General features: G+C 50.5%; 1 long non-coding RNA gene across 1 annotated transcript; it reads right to left on the bottom strand.

Moving 5' to 3' along the window:
• Window positions 1-16,888: 16,888 nt before the first annotated feature.
• Window positions 16,889-19,437, bottom strand: LOC118219343. The gene is made up of 2 exons (XR_004763725.1): window positions 18,803-19,437; window positions 16,889-18,715 (listed from the first exon to the last, which is right to left on the bottom strand). It is a non-coding gene; the product is annotated as an uncharacterized LOC118219343 (long non-coding RNA).
• Window positions 19,438-20,477: the final 1,040 nt, after the last annotated feature.

Here is a 20,477-nt window from a genome sequence, read left to right as displayed (position 1 = left end):
TGGACAAACTGTCATACTGTTTAACTACTGTTCAACTGTCATTTAATAACACTGGCTTCCTGCAGTGGCTGACTTTCTTGCCTTATTCGCTGTTGCGTAGACTGTACCGTACGTATCGCAAACCAACCGGCCTCGGGGGAAACTACTGTACGCCTCCATTCTGGAGAAGCGAGTGGAGAGTGCAAACGATGAAGGACTGTAAACAGGCTTATCTTGAGAAACACGTGGCCATTATCTGGCTGCTTTGAATGATCTCATTCAACGGTGGTGCAGCCGAATGGTATGTGACCTGAGGGGGCGATGGTCGCTCTCTTGGGCTTGATCTGCCGAACTAAGGCGAACACCGATTGGCTGTCCGCCTCTCGAAAGAGCCACTCCAGGCGTCATTCAGGACTGCTGTGTATCTGCATTGTGGAGTGAGCTTCGTGCCAAAAATAGAAATATTGATCCTTTCCCATGATGAACACAGGAACCACGACGTGTCCTCTAATTGGCTTGCGTGATTAGCTGTGGTTTATGTAACCGTCCAGACTGAATGTGGCAAAACAGCCTCAGGCCGGGAAAACACATGGGGATAGAGTTTCCGTTTTTTTCCCGAACCCACAAACCTTTCCTTCACCGTCAACTTCCTGCACAGTCTGAAAACCCACCTCTTAAGACTCCATTTTGGCTCTACTCTTATCCCCACCCCACAGAGCTTAATTTGTTATTGTATTTTTCTACTTTTATTTGGTTCTTATGCCTTCTTATGGATATTACCTGCATGTATTCACAGTTTCCATTTTGGCTCCTGTTCCTTTTGGTTAGTGTAGTCAAACTTGCATCATTACTTAAAAAATGTTCGTCTGCACGTACTGGTCTGGTGCTAGGGGGCGCTACAGCCTAGCGTCTTGCAATTCCAAAGCTATTGGTTTGATTCCAAGTTGGGCGCTGCCATTCTCTCCTGAGGAGAAGGTACTATCCAACTGTGTGAAAGTTATAAAGATGTTTGAGAACAAACGCTAAATACATAAAATGAAAAACTGCGCGCGCAAAATACACTTGTGTGCTTGTGCACTGCGGTTTGGCTGGAGATTTAAGCATTTCTAAGCAAACGCGAGTGAACCTCCTTTCGTTATCTTCCTGTTTAACAGATTAGCGAACGTGACATGAAGCCACGAGCCGGGAACGGATTCCGATCAGCCTTAAGGAGACGAAGGCCCGTCAGCAGCCACCAAAAGGAGCGGACGGGTTTCGGTTAAACGCTACGCCTCTCAGACCCGGTTGAGCGCCACGGGACACCCCCGCCGGCGACAGCGGTAAACGAAACGTTGGGAACAGTCAGCCACGAGATGCCCGGGTAAAGAAAAAAAAAACGTTCAACATAAGCCTTGAAAGACGGTGAGATGTCAAAGATTGGTCCCCAGCAGGTGAAGCAGAAGCCTATCTCTGCGCCTCGGTGTTGAAGCTGCGAGGCGGGCCCACCAATCACGGCCGAGGCGGTGTTCCCGCCTTTAAAGAAAACATCTCCAATTTTTACTTTCTCGTAAAGCCCCTTTGGGGCTTCCGTATCCAGAAAATATATCCAGTTCGCCTCTCGCTGGAATAAATATATGATGTCCTATAAGACGCAGCTTCACTTTAAAAATAAGGCAGAGCTTCACTTTAAAAATGTTTTCCTTCCACAACACCCGAGCACAAGGGCGAAAGGTCATGCAACACTTCCGCAGTACACTTAGAAAACAGTGTGGAGGCTATTTTTTTGCACACTGCCCATCTCATACTAAAACATATGCACTAGTACACAGTATGCTTAGTAGACGGTACATATCTTGAGGACACAGAAGTTAGGATGTGTTGTGTTTTTGTTATTTGCCCCTTATGCAACTAAAGCTCAAGAGGGAGGTGGTGCTCCTTCGATGAGTTCACACTTAATTTTAATTAGTGCCAGACACAGGCTTTGGGACATTGTTAGAAGGAACAGGAAGCTGGCTGATGCCGCGATGCTGCCCTCTACTGGTCAGGATGAACACTCGCGAGGGAAGGCACAGTGGCATTATTGCAATCCTTTTCATTTAGCAATCCTCGCACCCTTGGCCCGGACATGGACATGACCCTCTCACCTGAGGACAGAGGTAAACGCAAAGCAACATCGTCCCAATCTTAAAAAACATATCACACGGGTAGGACTCAGGTTAGCTTGTGAGTGCTGGTTCTTTTTGGATTCAATATTTGGTTGTTTAGCAACCAGTAGGATGTTCAGCAATGTTCTCTACTTGAGAACACTTCTATATGGGTTTGTAGAAAAAAAAAGTGAGGGGTCAAAATAAACTGGTATAACTTTTGTACTTGTAAACCTGCATTTAAGTGAGAAGCAACTACACAGATGTGCAGACTGTGGTGAAGGGTCAGTGGGATCCAGTCTTGTTTTAATAGCCACTGTTTATAGTGCCTGAGTAATGTTTTTTATATAAACTATGAATTCAACATTTTGACTGATTATTTACTGTTTACTTTGTGTTTGTACGATGGCAATAAATTTACATGTCATGTTTGCTTTTTTCTATTTCTAAAGTGCCTTGTCTTAATATCTTCAACTACTACATACTACTAATAAATGTTATTTATGCAGGCCTTTTTACAGCTCAAAATACTGTTATGAAGTGCTTCGCAGAAAGTTAAAAATTTCACTAAGAGTTAAAGACATGCAAAAAGTAAAAGAAAAGTGAATGCATGAATGGCAAAGCAATCACTATAGGAACACAAAGATAAAAGGCAAAAGCATAGTCTAGGGCTAAAATACAGCAAAAAAAATATATTTTTTTAAAATTCAGAAGTTAAAAAACTAGTTTAAAAAAAGGCTTGTGTTTAAGTAAAAATTAGCCTATTAATATTTGTTTTCAAAAGTGTGTTAAAAGAAGACAGATTTGGCCTGATGTCCTTGGGCAGATCATTCCAGAGACTCTGACCGATTTAAAAAAATGGTTCCCCCTTGTCTCACTTATTAATGTGGATGTTCCTTTTCGCTGATTGATAGTGAATGCCCATTTCCTATTATATGATTTCAACTATACGACTATAAACTATGGGAGCCATGAAATTACATTACTTACATTATAATCAAGTAATCATTTGGTAAATCGCTGCCAACTGGTCTGATATCTCTTATTGCCTTTGTTAATTGGCCAACCAAAATTTGAGAACTTCTGAAGAATTGTAGTACATTCCACAGCGATTTTTCTGTTGTTTTCTTATTTCCTGTTGTTGAACAGTCTCACTGGAGCTAATTCATAATCCCACTAGCCAAAGGGAGGGCATGACCATGCTTGAACTGTTGACGTGCAAACTGATGAAAGAATGACGAAATGTTCCTGGAAAGCCCTGGTGTCAACATGTGCGTTGCAGTTCACTTGTTCTGCCACCAGGTGTCAGGGTTGTGCAACAAAAGAGCTCTGACTGGGCACACTCTTGGGACGCTTGCTGCCAATCAAGCTGTGCATTGCGCTATGTACAGGTGGGTGAAAGGGGTCTACAGTGCGAACCTGTTTTTAAAAAAACGTGTCCTTTTTGGTGTCATCTGAGATTAGTTGTAATTCACCCTTGACTGCTACCCCTTGAGCATCCTTCTCCGGAGGTCGAACGTGTCAGTCACAGGAAAGGCACGGGCCAGCGAGTCCTACGGCCTACACGCCCTGCCAGAGCAGCGGTAGGGCGTCTCCATTTAAAATGCAGGTTGAAGGAGTCCCTCGGTCTGTCCATTGAATGACACTGTGAGCAGATCCCATTGTAAATAAACGTAAAGGGGAATAAGCACATGAGCGGGTTGATCTACTGACCCAGTTCTATGCCGAAAAACCTCACACCGCACGTTGTACCATTTCTGCAGGATTTAATCGTGTATGTACAGTTTAACATGTCAAATCTCTCTCTCAGCTTTATCCATGTTTACTGCCTCTCTCACACACACACACACATGCACTATGAACAATTAATGCTTTGGAAACTCACCGCTCCCATATTCCCCCGTGAGGAAATTTCCCAAGATGCACGGCGGTGAGCTCAGCTGTCTTTATTATTGCGTGCGTCAGACCCTGAGCAATCGAAAAACAAATACGTGTCGTGTGAAAATTGACTGGGTCTGCTGGTGTTCGTGACCCTTCAGTGTTGGCCCTGGAGGCCATCTTGAACTTACTCTCTGCGTGTAAGGCTGCTCCCCCTCCGACCAGTGATGGGGGGGGGGGGGGGGGGAGGATCCTGACCCCACCCCAACCCTCCACCCCCTCTCAGTTACCTAATGTGCTCGGAGAACCCACACTTCCCATATAGCCCCCCCCCCCATTTCTGTCTCCCCTTCTCCCCCCCCGCATGTGCTCCTAATCGCGAGCTCGTCGTCCCGCGCGACATGTGGTTCTGTTCAGAGCAGGTGAAACAATGTAGGAAAACATATCCGTCATCCCCTGCATTCCAGGCCCCGGCGAGAACAGAGCTGAGTCTCAGCAGAGCTAATCCTGCAGGAGGCTGCCGGGTTTAAGGCTCCCACCACAGTTAGCGCGTCGGGGGCTAGCGCCGCTTCAAAGCAGTGCGGGGGGGCGGCACATAACAACAACCCCCCCATCGTTGCGGCTGTCATCGTGACCGTCCTCTCTGTGTGTTTATCACAACTGCTGTTGTCGCTGCCGGTTCGCTCCGCAACGTTACAGCACCGTCGCTATTGTTTGTCGGTACGGCCAGGCCTGTCCGTCAGTTTTTTTTTTGTCGCGGTTCTTGTCGTTATCGCCTGGCGCTGGCAAAAATGGCTGCTATCGACCGGTTCCTGTAGCTCTCGCCGCCGTCCCCGCCCGTGACCTCATTCTGCCGCCGTTCCTGTGGTTACCGCCGGCCCCCCATGTCGCCGTTGCCGGGCTTGTTGTTGTTGTTGTTGTCTTCGGCTGTCCTCTTTTCGTACGCGGCTGCGGTTCTCGGCGGGGAACTCGCGCCCGATTGCTGCTGGGGGGTCCCCCGTGAGTTTGCGGCACCCTGGGGGTGGGGGGGGGGCGGGCGGGCTGATTCTGCCACAGCGCCTCAACAGCTCTAATATGATTTGGGAGGCTGTCGAGGTCCCCGGTGGGGGAACTTCGCTCCCTCTGGGTCCCGCTTGGTGTTTTGCAACTGTCGTGCATCGCCCCCCCTTGAGGACTCGGATCAATTACCCCCCCCGCGTGGACATAAGAGTGCACTTGCGCACTTGCGAGTATGTACTACGAGGACGCGTATTTGCAGGGCGTCGGCCTGGCGTTCCCATTTGCGTTCGCGTGCTTACCCAGGGTGCGTTTCCAGGCCTAAGGACGGTCGGGCCTACGCAAACTTTGGTAAGTAACCTAAAAATAAGTTTTCGACGCACACAGAAACCGTCCGGGCCCGATCGGAAACGTACGTTAAAAACTGAAACCGTATCGAAAAAACTCCCAAAGCGAACTGTCCCTTTAAAAGAGCGCTCTGCTGCTCTGAGTCATTGTGAAAGAACCCCCCGCACTCAGCAGAACCTGGGAGAGCGTACGAAACGTGTGCCGCAGGTGAGGCGAAACGGGGGAACGCTGTTTTTTTTAGGCGGCCGGTGATGGGCTCCCGGCGAATTCCCCGCTGGGTAAAGCGGCTGAATGAGGAGAGCTGGACCCTCGCCGCTTTTTTTGACCGAGAAAACGCGTTTCGAGCAGCTAAACTTTTCCTCATGTTAACAGTGATGCGGGGGGGCCGGGGGTGGGGGGGAGGGGGGTACCGCAGGGATAGTTTGGACTCTTTTTGGGGGTTCCCTGCCAAAACCCGGAATAGACCTCCGTCCACTCTGGAGGCACAACCCACAACCCCCCCCCCCCCCCACTCCCCCCTTTCTATTTAAGCAAACGGACAAACGGACAAAAGGAATGTGTCTCTCTTGCTTTAATGTGCAACGTAAAAAATTCTTTATTTTTTCAGTCTGCCCCCCCCCCCCCCCCAAAGAAAAGAACTCTCTTCCTTTAACTTGAAAACCAGCCAACCGTGAAGGAGCGGCAATCCTTTATCAAGAACCCCCCAGAATTCTTTTAACATTTTTTTTACAGACCGAATCATGGATTTTCTGTGTGCGTTGTCTCCTGATTGTAGTTAATACCAGGAAACAGTGGATTACAACAGACTATTCGGGGTTTGTTCTAGGCCTGATTACAACCTTTCTCTGTTGCCCTCTCTCTCTCTCTCCTCTTCAGAGCTGTAGCCTTGCGAGCCGCCATTGCAGACTTTCACTGAGGGGTTCACTGTACAGCACAAGCGCTAGCCATGCTAAGCCCTTTAAACACTGACATTGTGCTTTTGCCCGAAATGCAGTGATCCAAAATGGCACCTCCTGCTGGTGCTGTCGGTGATTCTGATGGTGGCGTCGGCCCTGGTTACGGTGTTCCTTCTGGCAGAGATTCTCGTTCTGGTGGTGATTCTGTCAGTCCCTGGTTCTTGTCCCAGTAGTGATTTTGGGGATTGGTTCTTTTGTTGATTCTGGCGGTGATTCAGGCAGTGGTTCTGATTCTGGTGGTGACTCAGGCAGTGGTTCTGCTTCTGGTGGTGACTCAGGCAGTGGTTCTGCTTCTGGCGGTGATTCAGGCAGTGGTTCTGCTTCTGGTGGTGACTCAGGCAGTGGTTCTGCTTCTGGCGGTGATTCAGGCAGTGGTTCTGATTCTGGTGGTGATTCAGGCAGTGGTTCTGCTTCTGGTGGTGACTCAGGCAGTGGTTCTGCTTCTGGTGGTGACTCAGGCAGTGGTTCTGCTTCTGGTGGTGATTCAGGCAGTGGTTCTGCTTCTGGTGGTGACTCAGGCAGTGGTTCTGATTCTGGTGGTGACTCAGGCAGTGGTTCTGCTTCTGGTGGTGACTCAGGCAGTGGTTCTGCTTCTGGCGGTGATTCAGGCAGTGGTTCTGCTTCTGGTGGTGACTCAGGCAGTGGTTCTGCTTCTGGCGGTGATTCAGGCAGTGGTTCTGATTCTGGTGGTGATTCAGGCAGTGGTTCTGCTTCTGGTGGTGACTCAGGCAGTGGTTCTGCTTCTGGTGGTGACTCAGGCAGTGGTTCTGCTTCTGGTGGTGATTCAGGCAGTAGTTCTGCTTCTGGTGGTGACTCAGGCAGTGGTTCTGCTTCTGGTGGTGACTCAGGCAGTGGTTCTGCTTCTGGTGGTGATCCTCAGGGGTTGATTCTTTCAGAGATTCTGGCGGTGCTGGTGTTGAATCCGGCGTTGGTTCTGTTCGTGATTTGGGTGGTGGTGTCGGTCCTGGTGTTGAATCCGGCGTTGGTTCTGTTCGTGATTTCGGTGGTGGTGTCGGTTCCGGTGGTGAATCCGGTGTTGGTTCTGTCTGGGATTTTTCTGGTGGTGCTGATTCTGGCGGCGTTTAAGCTGGTGGAAGACATGGCTGTGCTGTCGGCAGTAAGTCTAACGGTGACCGTTCTGGTTTCTAGTCGGAGGCTGATATTCAGTGAAGGTACACGCGTTGTATGAACTCACGCAAGGCTAAGCACAGTGGACACAAAGTCTGTCCGACTCAAAGCAATGAACTCCCGGCAGAGATTGCCTGGAAACCTCAGTGACACAGCTGTGTGTGTGTGTGTGTGTGTGTGTGTGAGAGAGAGAGAGAAAGGCCACCTCTTTTAAGAAGGCCACCTCTCTGTTGGCATATAGAGATGCTATTCATCTTGTTCACACATAAGAATTAGATTTGCAGGCAGTGGTGGTGGTGATGATGATGACCATGATGAAGAGGGGGGCAAAGTGTTGTTCTGGAGTCGTGGGGTTCGGCTCCAGCCGCGCGGAACACGCAGTGCCGTCTCCCGGGAAACGGGCCTGGGCAGCCCAGTCCGCGGCCCCGGCCGCCGCCTTACACAAACAGGAGCCTGGTTTCCCTGGGCAGGAAGTGGGGCCGCCGGAGATTGGGACCAATCAGGGCTGTTGTGGGTTGGCCGGTGGCCCAAACCCCCTTTCTCACCCTCTGGTGAGGAACAAAGCTATTAGCCAGCTAATGAACCGCAAACTAGAAATCTGATCAAATTGCAATCAGGGCCCGAGGTTTTTTTTTTTTTTCTTTTCCCTTCACTTTGACAGTTGATTAAGCAGCTAACAAATCCTGCCAGATTTATGTTATTGAGATAAGGGTTGCTGCTGTTCAGGGGGGAAATGGGCTCCCTCTGGGTTTGGGGGGGGCCGAGGGGAGGGTGGGCAGGGTGGCAGTTACTGATTTTCAAACTTTCATTGGGTGGCTCCTAGAGGAGTGGTTTAGGGGCCAATGTGCCCGGATGCAAGCTTGGCGGTCACACAGAGGTTTAATTGGTGGGTCGACTTTGCTCAGTGCCTGAAATGTGATAAAAACGTAAAGATTTAACGCATTTTTGCCCCGCTGAAGTTGCCTGGTCTAGCATATCATGCATGCTTTTTTCATACCCTGGAAATATGATGCTCAATATGTTCAAGTTTGTAATTGTGCTTGGTTGCTACCGCACAAAATGGAAGACTGATTCTCACTTCGTGGTGCACGCACAGGTGCTTAGTCTCACCAGGAGTGGGTGCTAGAGGGCGATGAGATCAATGGATCGGTTGCCCGTTTAAAGGCGTAAACAAAAAGCGGCTGGCCCCTCAGCTCTCTGGGGCCCGGGCTGCCGACCCCTGACCTTTTCACAGCTGAACGATGTCACTTTGGTTAGCCTTCACCGGCGGTTCTCATTGGCTGAGCCTTGGAGCTGCTTCTCGCGCAGGTATGTGTGTCCGTTCCTCTTGACTTTGTACGACGGGCTTACGGTTAATGAAACGTGCGGAAAGTTTTGTTTTTAGAACCGTAAAGGCAACGTTGCTTTCGGTCTCCCCCTCCAGGAGCGGCTCAAATCCCCCTGAAGTCTTGATGAACTTAAGCAGAGCGGATTTTGTCCTTTCACAACGCACACTGTCCAAACCGAGCAAACTGGGGATAGACTGGGCCGGTATCAAGAAGCGCACAGATGGGGTGAGTGTACTCCCTGTTCTCAACTGTAAAGCTGCCTCACTCCCTTTTTTACACACACACACACGCATACACACACACACACACAGTACGTACACACACACACACACACACAACACACATGCGCACACGCACACAACACAAACGCACACACGCACAAACACACATGCGCACCAAGTTGCAGTATCGTCGATGGATTAATATTTCAACTACCAAAAAATGGACATTTTGCAGACAGTGCAGATTTCTCAGCAGCCTGAAAAACGCAGACCAATAAACCCAAAGGGAACGCTTCAGCGTTTCTCCCTCCGGGGCGACCCGTCAGTCTGCGTCCGTCCGCGTCCGGCGAATCTCACGCGTCCGCACGCCCGACGCTCACCTCCGACCCCCCAGGCCACTGACGACCGTCCCCCAAAAAAAAAAAGACGAAAGAAAAAAAACAAAATGACGCGCTGGTGACGGGTCGCCGCAGAGTACGTTGTGTAACCGGGGGCGGGCCGTGATGAAAGAGGGGGCGGGGACGCGCCCGAAGGCCTGTAATTACGCTATTTCGGGAACGCTGGCTCCGCCCCTCTTTAGAACCGTATGGACGCCTCGCACCCCGGCTCCAGCCGTCGCTCTCTTGTCCTGAAGGGAAAATCCCAAAACGAGGAGGGGGGGTGTGTGATCCCAGGGTGCTAATTCGCCCTCCCGCTGCCTGCGCTTGGGGGGGGGGGGTGTCGGTGAGCTCATCGTCGTCACGGGAACGCGGTGTACCCACGGACCTGGGGCGGGGCAGTGTCTCTCAGCTCCTTTGCGCAAAAGGCATCGCAGGCCCGTGTTCGTAAAGTGCTGATCTGAGATCAGTTTCCTCCTGTCCGTGCACTCACCTTGCTTATTATGAGCTGAGAGGCTGAGCTGACCCCAGATCAAAGCCTGTATTCATTAAGCACCTAGTGGTGTTGGTTTGAATACTGTAGCTGGCAGATGTGGAATACCATCCCTCACTTCACTTAGCATTCTAAGTGAGGGATGGGGGGGAAGGGGGTCGCTTATGTAACCCCTGTGTGAGTTTCTTGGGGGGGGGGGGGGGGGGGGGGGGGGGGGGAGGGGGGTGCGTGCGAACGCGTCCCCATCCGCTCGGCGCCGTCCTGTCATTAAGCCGCAGCTGCTCATTACCGCGGTTACGGGCGCCTACGGCGACGCACCTGGGCGCCTCCCCATCCCACCGCCCCCCGCCCCGCCCCCTCCCCCCCGCGACTTCGGATTTCCCGTGGCGGTCTCCGGGCGCGCGGCCGGGCTCGGCGTTACGTCAGGCGATGTTCCCGGGCCCGCGGAAGCGTCCGGCGGCGATGTTTTCGCGACCGCCTAGACGGGGGTTATGTAACCCCGCGTGTGTAAAAAAATGTTAAACACCACCTCCGGCCTCCTCCCGCCTGAACTTGCCCCCTCGTTTCCAGTAACCACGCGACGGCCAATCAGACACTTGACGGAGACGTGCGGAGATGTGCAGATATGTGCGGAGATGTTCAGGCAGAGAGTAGTCAATGTGTGGAACAGCCTGCCAGGTCACGTAGCAGAGGCAGAAACTCTGGGGATGTTCAGGACTGGGCTTGATACGGTGTTAGATACTATCTAGTCTGTAGGTAATCAGATTTAGTAGGTAATCACAAATTTAGTCAGGAAAATGTTGGTCTGTCTGTTCTCGTCATTGTGTTATGTTGTGCTGTGTTGTGTTGTGTCATGTTGTTATAAATACGAAGAGGAAACGGTTACTGTTCAGAATGTGTTTGCACGTTTTCTTCAGGAGATGTAATACCAGCTTTACCACACTGATAGAAAAGGTTTTACATATTACGGATGCAGTCTTATTTTGATTTAATGACCGTGCTGTGTTTGGGGGACTGTGCTGTGCTGTGTTTGGGTCTGTGCTGGGCTGTGTATGCCCGGGTCCGGAGCCTCGCCGCCCTGGGGGGCCCGAACGCTTTCGGCTCTCGCCCATCCCCAGCCCGGACAGCAAACCGAGGAGTTAAACCAAAAAAAAGTTGGGAGGAGCGGGTGGAGGAGGGAGAGTACGGCCCGCATGCATTCCTGTCTGATTTTTGATCGGGTTCAAGTCTGGAGACGGCGATGGCCTGCCGTTGCAAAGCAGTAATTTTATGCGGCCATGCTTATCTTTTCCTTGGTTAACAGCCACACAGGATTTGGCATCTCCCAACAAACCCCTTTCCTCACCCAACAACAGCGATCCACATTAGAAAATAGAAATAAATTTTTATAACGCAATTTTCCTCTTGATGCTGTGATGCAGGGTTACCCCCCCCCCCCCCCCACCCCCCCGAAAATTGCACAGAATAGATCTGCACAGAAACTCCTTTGTTGCGGTTCCCCAGAGGTCTGCCTTCGGACCGCAGTAAATTACATAACGGGATCAGATACCCGCGTGTTTACGCGGCCCGATTTTGTAAAGCGTACGAGGGGGACTGAAGCCCCCCGCTGACAGGTCAAAGCGAAGGTTTTAATACGGAATGGGACCAGGGGGGGGTTTGGACCCCCCCCACCCCCCCCAAGCCTCGACCGAAAGCCGCTATTTCGTCGCGTTTTCCCTTTTCCGAAAACAAAGAGAGAGACTGTGCTCCGGCCCCGCCCGCCCTCTCCCCATTATACTGTCACTGCGATAATAACAGCGCCCCCTAAACGCTTTAATGAGGACCAAAGGACCGAGTCAATGGGGCATGACCCCCCGAAATTCAGTCGAAGACCGCCGTATCGTCTTAAAAATGTCCGCTCTGTCAAAAAATAACTTAGAGCGTTCACTTAGCCAAATCCACTCATTATAAGGGGTGTCCACATACTTTTGGCCATGTAGTGTTTATGCAGGGGTATGTTTATATAGCTTTCTGCAACAGCTTGGCTGAATTTTGATTCGCTGAGAGGTGTGCATTATTTTCCATGTATGCCTGGCTATGAAGCAGTGCGGGCTTCTAAATGAATGTGCATGAATGGTCTGACTCGATAAAACAAACATGGACAATGTTGGTTTTTTTTTTTTTGTTGTAAATTCCTGGCGAGCCAACTGCTACGATATCATACTGGCAACAGGGTTAACGTTCCCCAAATCACATCCAGACACCGCCAACTACAAAACATTCCGCTTTTTTTCCCCCCCGTTGATGAACGCTTCGGTTGCGTAGGCAGTGTGTGTGGGGGCCGTTGTCTTGCTGCAGGGTGAAACACTGGCCGCACAGGTTGGAGGAATTTCTTTCTACGTGGCCAGACGAAATCTTCCGAATTCGTCCTACTGCTGCCATCCTCCATTACATCATCAGTAAAGATGAGGTGAACTTGTTCCAGAAGCTGCCATACATGCCCATGTCATGACACTGCTTCCTCCATATTTAACAGATGGAGGGGGCTGCTTTGGATCATGGGCTGTTCCATAATTTCTGCACACTTTTCAGTTCCGTCTTTATCTTTCTTAATGAAGGATAGCAGAAACGAAATAAGGGATAGCACAGAAACTGGCTTTCCTGTCGTTCCAGGAAATATGAGAGTATACACACACACACACACACACACACACACAAGCGTTAGGGGACGTAAGGAACGGTGTCTGATGTGGGCTCTCAGAGTGACGAACACGAACGCGATTTCCCTCAGTTTACGAGCCGGTTTGACGAGCGTGTTTTTCCCCGTCCGTCCGATTTTAATTTTTCTTTTGAGGAAGGAGTGGATGGATCGCGCGCGCGGTAAATTTGTGCTTGTGTTCATAAAAACATGGGAAGTCACGGAGCTGTCTGAAGTTCAGCCCGTGGGACTTGGCCCGGTGTTCAGCGCCAGAAGAATCCATGCTAGCGCTGGGGGGGGAGGGGGGGTCTCAGTGCAGTGGGGGGCAGAGGCATCAACGGAATGCTTAAACGAAACCACGTTCGGTCGGGGGGGGCCTTCATGTTCACGGACATCTGGAACACTTTTCCCAAGACCATTGCTGGGGGAGAAAAAAAAAAACACTGAAAATGCGGAGAATGTTAAATTGAGAATATTTCACATTTGGTTCCTGTTTCAAAATAGCCTCTCTTTTTTTTTTTTTGTTATTTGCACTTTGAAAAGGCTGAGCCCATTGTGTCTAAATACAGTGGAGCAATGCACTGTGGGACTGCTGGCTCTCCAGCTTGAAAGTTACAATTTTTGAAGTAGTCTGGGAGTTGACTGTTCCCAGTGTGCGGATTTCTTGGTCTTTGGTCTGAATTCAGTTGAACGCGCCTTGGTTTCAAATCAAATCGGTGTCCGTAGAAACGGCACCTGTGAATGCCGAGAAGAGTCACCTGTCCCTTCAAACAGGTAGACTTTATAGCTAGGGAGCCCGCATGTCCCATAATGCATTGCGCTGCATTGTGTTAATGGACAAAGGCCTTTTTTAAGTACAAAAAGATTCAGTTGACAGATCCTTAATTTAACATTTTCTCTGTGTTGTTTGAAATGTAACAGTGAAGGAGAGAGGAATTCCTCGGCCGACCCTGACCGTAGCCTGCCGACTCGCTGGGCCGAAGCGACCCGAGACGCTACGGAGGAGCGCGAACGTTTCGTCGAACGTCGAACCGCCGGGGTTCGTTGAAATACCGCAGGGGCTGACCTCATCCCTTCGCCGAAGACGCGGGGAGCCGTGGCTTAAATGCGAACAGATGCGAGCGAGGAAACTGGGCACACGCGTTTCCCCCCTCGGTCACGCGTGCTCGCGTAGACTCTGCAGGGCCTGAGCGTACGTAGCTCTCGCAGTGTTAATTTGAGCGCTTATCCGGTCGACGGATCTGAGCGCACCGCGGTGTGAGGTTCAGGTCACTGTTATCAAAGTGTGTTCTGATCAACGCAGCCCTCCTGCAAATGCCATCTCCCTTTGTCTCCCTTATCAGCCAATCAGAATGCAGTAATGTCACCGGCCAGTCAGGATACGGTAAAGACTCATTCTTTACGTCTGAATGATGGTCGTCTGCCAATCGGAAGAGAATAATGTCTTACTCCCCAACTCTGAAGCATAATACGCTCAAACAAACAATAAACCCATTTTTGATTGTGGCAGTCCTGGCTTCGTGCAGTACATGTTGTTCCTTCGGTCAGATCATAGTGTTGGTTTGTGAACATCCACGTTTCCCAGAGGCTTAACCGTCCGAGGAACGAGTTCAGTCGGATTTGATTGAAACCGCACGGATGTCCCCCAGGACCCGGTCGTAGTTAAGGGAAACCACAACAAGGGGATCGCTCTTCCGGACGAGCCTCAGCCTCCCACAGACTGCAGACGCAAAGTGCTTCAGCATGGCTGGAACATCACGCAACCCCGCCGCGTCTGTGAATGGGGTTTTGACCCACTGAGTGTGTAAATGGGGTTTGACCCACTGTGTCTGTAAAGGGGTTTTGACCCCACTGAGTGTGTAAATGGGTTTTGACCCATCGCGTCTGTAAATGGGTTTTGACCCACGCTCTCCCCGGGGAGAGAGCGGAGCGGCTAATAAACGCCGCCGCGCGGCGCGCGCATGCTAGCGGAACCTCGCCATCAGCAGCAGCAGCAGGTGGACCCAACGCGGCGGCGGCTTCCTGTTTTCTTTGAAACCGAAAAAGCTGGCGCGGGACAACGAAACAGTTGAGCCCGGCGGCGCTCTTCGCTGCTTTGTTTGTTTTCGTTGCCGCGCGGACCACACGCGCACGGAGACGACCGGAAACAACCCCTGCCCCTTTTCTCTCGCTCTCTCTCTCTCTCTCTCTCTCTATCCTTCTCTCTTTTTTCTCTCTCCCCTTTCCTCTCTCTCTGTCACTCTATCTCTTTCTTTCTCTTTTCACTCTAGCACTCTCCCCTTGCTTTCTCTCTCACATACACGCACACTCACACAGACACACTCAACCACTCACACACACACACACAGATATGCACACGCATACACACACACGCACACACGCACTCACACGCACACACACACGCACACTCACACACACACGCACACACTCACACACACACACACACACACAGTGGAGCTGGCCGCTCCAGTGCTCCTGCTCCGTAGCTTGAGCGCAGTCCAGACATTCCTATGAGTAGCGCTGGCCAGGCGTCCGACAGCAGCCAGTCAGAGCCGAATTCCAGAATAGCAGCGAAGGAGCTAAAAATAGCGCAGCGGGCTGGGGGGCTGGGGGGAGGGGGGCAGGAGGGTTTGGAGGGGGGGGGGGGTCTCTGCAGCAGCACCAGCTCTTCACTGACCTGTTCCACTCCAGGAGCTCTCTGGCACACACACTCACACTCACACACACACACACACTCACACTCACTCACACACTCATACACACACACAGTGATACACACTCACACACACTCACTCACACATACACACACACACCCTGCCGTACCTTGCCTGGTCTGCTCCAGTTTTAATGTTTATTTTTACTGCTGTTAAAACATCCTCCCAGCCCTCAGTGTGGAATGTCCCGCCCCCTCCCCCAGGACTCTAAAGACTTTACTGACTGAATCTGTTTCATACACACACACACACACACACACACACACCTACACACTCACTCACATATACACACACACACACACACACACACTCACTCACTCACTCACATATACACACACACACACAGACACATACATCATTATTTATTATTCTATATTTCTATATTTATTCTGGGTTTTCAGATACTCTTTGGCAGTGTAGTGCTCTAGTTAAGGACCTGCATTTGTAACCTGAAGGTTGCAGGTTCGATGCCCTGGTAACTGCTTCTGTTGTACCATCGAGCAAGGTACTTGCATCGACTCAGTAACACATCCAGCTGTATAAATGCCCATTATGAAAAAACAAGAAAGTTGTGCAAGTGGTCCTGGATTGGACCATCTGCTAAATGCCTGTGAGGTGGCGTAATGGCTCCTCGTCCCGAGTAAAGTGAAAGCCCTCGAGTGGAAATATTTTCGATTCGTGCCCGCGTTGCCGTCGCCCTTTGATGTCTCAAGGCAGCCTGTGGAAAACCTAAGAGGCGGCTTTTGAAGCGAGGCGCAAAAGCTTTTGTAAATAACCTCCCAAACTGGGTACACCCCCCCCCCCACCCCTCCACCCCCATGCACACACACACGCATCCCACCCGGCGAGCGCCGGCAGGCAGACGAAGGAGACGGAGCCGAGCGCAGGGACGGAGGGATGAGGGAGGAGGGACGGAGGGATGAGGGACGAGGGACGAGGGACGGAGGGATGAGGGAGGAGAGGTCGTCTGAGGGGCGTGCCAGAGCTCCGGCCTGCCGGCTTTCCGGCTCTTTCCCTCCCGGCCTCGGACCCGCGCCCGCCCGCCCGCCTGCCCGTTTACCCTCCCTGACCCCCGCCCCCCCCCCCCTGCTCACGGCTCGGCGGCGCGTCCGAGAGCGACCGGGACAGGGAGCCGTTGAGTGGCGTTGTTATCGAGGAAGGGAACCGAAATACGGCACAGCAGGGACCCCCAAAATCACCCTCAACCCCCACCCCCACCCCCCGCCTCCCCGGGCTCTCCTGCCGTGGCCTCAGTTGTCGGAGCAACGCAGCTGGATCCAATTACCCTGCTGTCTGCTCCCCCCCCCAGCCTCTGCCACATCTGGACTTTGCATCAGGGTTTCGAAGAACGAGCGTTACGGAGAATCCTCGATACGAGTCCGCCTTCTCAGTGCAAAACATACCTCTGAACGCTACATTTAAGTATCTCTTGAAGTATCTGGGCCTACTGTTGTGTGGAATATCTGGGTCTACTGTCGCGTGCAGAATGTCAGGGTCTACTGTTGCGTGTGGGATATCTGGGTCTACTGTTGCGTGCGGAACATCTGCTTTCATGACTCCTTGAGCGTTTAGCTGCTGGAGAAACGTGGAAGCTAAGAATCGCTTTGCACTGCTAAGCAACTGTAACATAAACGCACACGGAGGTAACATGAGGCTCCAATGCTCACAGATGTTTGAAAAGATCCGTTTATTTGAGAGGGTCCTTGGAGTGACAAGGCTGAAGTGGAAAGAGATGGGGCGGGGGAAGCCTCTCACACGCCAACACCCCCCAGCCCCCCCCCCACCATTCCCCCAGTGGAGGACCCAGGTCAGAGGAGGACAACAGATCCACAAAAAAACCATAGATATCTGGCAAACCGCACAAAAGCCAACGCAGCGCAGAATGGGCGAAACTCTGCGTCGTCACGGCTTTTGTTCAGCGTCTACTTCCGTTCTCTCTATGGTGTCTGTCATCTCCCCCCGGTCACGAGTCATAACATGGACAGAGTAGCAATACAGCACATAACCTGGCTTTACCACCAATAAATAGAAGTATAAAAAAAAACACTGATTATCATCGTAGCAGTTAAATATGAACATAATTATAGCAAAGGCACTAAACAATGACCACCTCAGCCATCTAGGTTTTACATTTACATTGATACCGGAATGATAATCGTGGCAGTTACAAATGAATTGTAAAAAATAAAAATCAAAACAAAAAACAGAATAGTTAAATAACATATTAATACCTGTATCATAACAACATCCAGTCAAGTTTTCCTATTTTTATGCTCCCTCCTAACTAACAAACAAGCAGCAGTTGTTTCCAGTTTGGCAGACAGCGCTGTTGTGAACTCTGATTGGTTCCATCTGGCGAGCCCGCCCTCCTCGAGTCGAGTTTACTCCGCTTCGGTTGAAAGGGACCCCAGCTCTTTTTTTTTTTTTCTTGCATCCTGTCCGTAGTTTTTATCCGCACGTCCACGGAGTTGCTAGTGTGGGTACGGCGCGGAAACAAGGCGTCACAATAAGAGCGCGTTGGCTTTAGCTTCGGCGGCGTAAAGAGCGGTAACGCTAGTTTCCGCTAACTGCAGCGGCCAGATTCGGGCGCTGCGCTTAAATCACCTTTAAGGTGCTCGAGCTCTCGTTGCTTCGATGAGCTGAGGCTGTTAGGGATTCTGGCTCTAACTTGGGCTCTGGTCTGTACGCACGCATACCCACGCACGCGCGCACACACCTGCACACGTGCTACGTACGCACGCACACACATGCGTGCGCGTACACCTACACCTCACCGAGATTCTAAGGGGGTCTCGACCAACCGGAAAGTCAGAGGCAAACAGGCTTTCTGCCGCAAAACAAAGCAACAAGCAGTTTCTACATTTTGGAGAATCAAAAACAAGCATAATAAAACAAAAATACTAACATAGTATAATTTTATCACTGTAAATCCAGTTAACAATACGTTATAACTCAATACCATACAGAGCAGGTCTGTTTCCCTTTATTTTGTAATTTTTTTTGTTTTTAATTTTTTTAATTACATTTTCACATACCCAGGATCTTGTTAAAACACGCTGACCCTTTTTTAAAAAAAAAAAAAAACATTCAAGCTTGATGGGAGGTTTGGTTTTGTGGACTGCCTGCCCACCTGCATATGTGGCACTTGTGCCTTTTGGTGCTGTGCTCCAAGCAGACAGAAATAGGCTGGAATACTTCAGCCTTAACCCAGACGCCCTGTTCTGTGTGTGTGTGTGTGTGCGTGTGCGTGGGGGCTGTTCCCGGTATCACATGACGGGTTACACCCCTGCCAGGTCCCCGCACACGGCTTCCCAACAAGCCGCACCCCCTCTCCGGCTTCTAAAACGTCCCCAACCTTTTCCGGTCACTTTCCGATTCAACGTCTCACTACCTCTGACTCTACGTGACTGTTCCTTGCTTCTCGACTCATCTGAGCTAGCTTTAAACTCCTCGACTCATCTGAGCTACCTTTAAACTCCTCGACTCATCTGAGCTACCTTTCAACTACCCGACTCATCTGAGCTACCTTTAAACTACCCGACTCATCTGAGCTACCTTTAAACTACTCGTTCCATCTGAGCTACCTTTAAACTCCTCGACTCATCTGAGCTACCTTTAAACTACTCGACTCATCTGAGCTACCTTTAAACTACTCGTTCCATCTGAGCTACCTTTAAACTACTCGTTCCATCTGAGCTACCTTTAAACTCCTCGACTCATCTGAGCTACCTTTAAACTACTCGACTCATCTGAGCTACCTTTAAACTACTCGTTCCATCTGAGCTACCTTTAAACTACTCGTTCCATCTGAGCTACCTTTAAACTACTCGTTCCATCTGAGCTACCTTTAAACTACTCGTTCCATCTGAGCTACCTTTCTAAACCTTTACTGGAAGAGTAGGCCAAGCCAATCAATAGCCTAGTCCCTCTCACTCCAGTTTGAAGACCCAACTATAAGATCACAATACTCAACCCGCTAATTTCCATCCAACTACAGCAAACTGTTTGCCTTTCCCATAATGCTCCTCTGCATACTCCCCTCACTTACCTTCTACTGAAAATTATCTATATCATGTTAATACCATGTTAATACCACGTTAATACCATGTTAATAACATGTTCTCATCTACAGAAATGACGCAGTAACCCGAATGTGAAAAATGGGTTCAGGTGTCAGTCAACCTCAGTTCACACGACTCGCTCCATCTCCTGTTCCGGTAATGAGCGTCTTTACGTGGTCCTCAGGACACTGAAGTTGAACCGAACTGCACGTCATTCTCTGCGGCTTCCTAAATGCACCCACATAATTACTGTGTTGAGACACAAACAGCCTGAAAACAGAACAAATTTATTTACTTAGCGCCGGATTCCGAACTTTGTCCCAAGCTTTCACGTTTCAAAGCGTGCTGAACCTCATGGAAAATATTTTGGGACGGGGGGGGGGGGACACAAACACCACAGAGTGTTTGAGTGATGGCCAACTCACAGAACCCATTGAGAAAAAAAGAGGTTTGTTCCTTCCAGAAAAACCCCCCTCACTGTTCTTGTGTTTTGAGTCATTGCTTTGGGGGCGGGGTCAGGACTGGTCACATGACCGGCTCTGAGACGCTCTAAAACGTGAATGCGTTTCTCACCACGGTGCTTACTGTACATCTAGTTAAGGAGCTGATCTAGGATCAGTTTCTCCCGTCTGCATCCTAACTTGGCGTCTCTCTCTCTCTCTCTCTCTCTCTCTCTCTCTCTCTCTCTCTCTCTCTCCCAGCTTCTGGGAAATGACATACATAATTTCACACGGATTAAAAAGGCACTTCCTGTAGAGAGGGGGGGCCGTATATTTCTAGCACCACACACACGCTTTTATACGAGGGAGATGAATGATTCTGATGCGATATACGCTGCCTTGCGTCTGAAGCGCGAAGCGTTTGCGATATATCGGCTATGAGCTCGTGTACTCGGGTAGGAACAATCATACATGTCAGTTCCGCCACAGGTTCGAAGACGCTGCGATCAAGTACTTGCAGTGCAGGCAGAGCAGTTACAACATCTGTGTTAGGAAATTATACAGTGAATACTCATTCTGACTTCTACTAGCAGGACCCTGGGTTGAGTGTTACAGGTTTGGGTTTGGGTTTGGGTTCTACAGCACCCAGGGTGCCTTTGGAGACTCCGCCCGCGGCCGGCTGTGCTTGCAGATGTGGACTCTGATTGGCCACTTGTGGATGTGGGTTTTGATTGGCCGCTTGGCGAGGATGTAAACAC

This window comes from Anguilla anguilla, chromosome 19 (assembly GCF_013347855.1).
Source record: "Anguilla anguilla isolate fAngAng1 chromosome 19, fAngAng1.pri, whole genome shotgun sequence".
NCBI lineage: Eukaryota > Metazoa > Chordata > Actinopteri > Anguilliformes > Anguillidae > Anguilla > Anguilla anguilla.
Note: the sequence above shows the minus strand (reverse complement) of the source record. Positions and strands in the feature narration are given on the sequence as shown.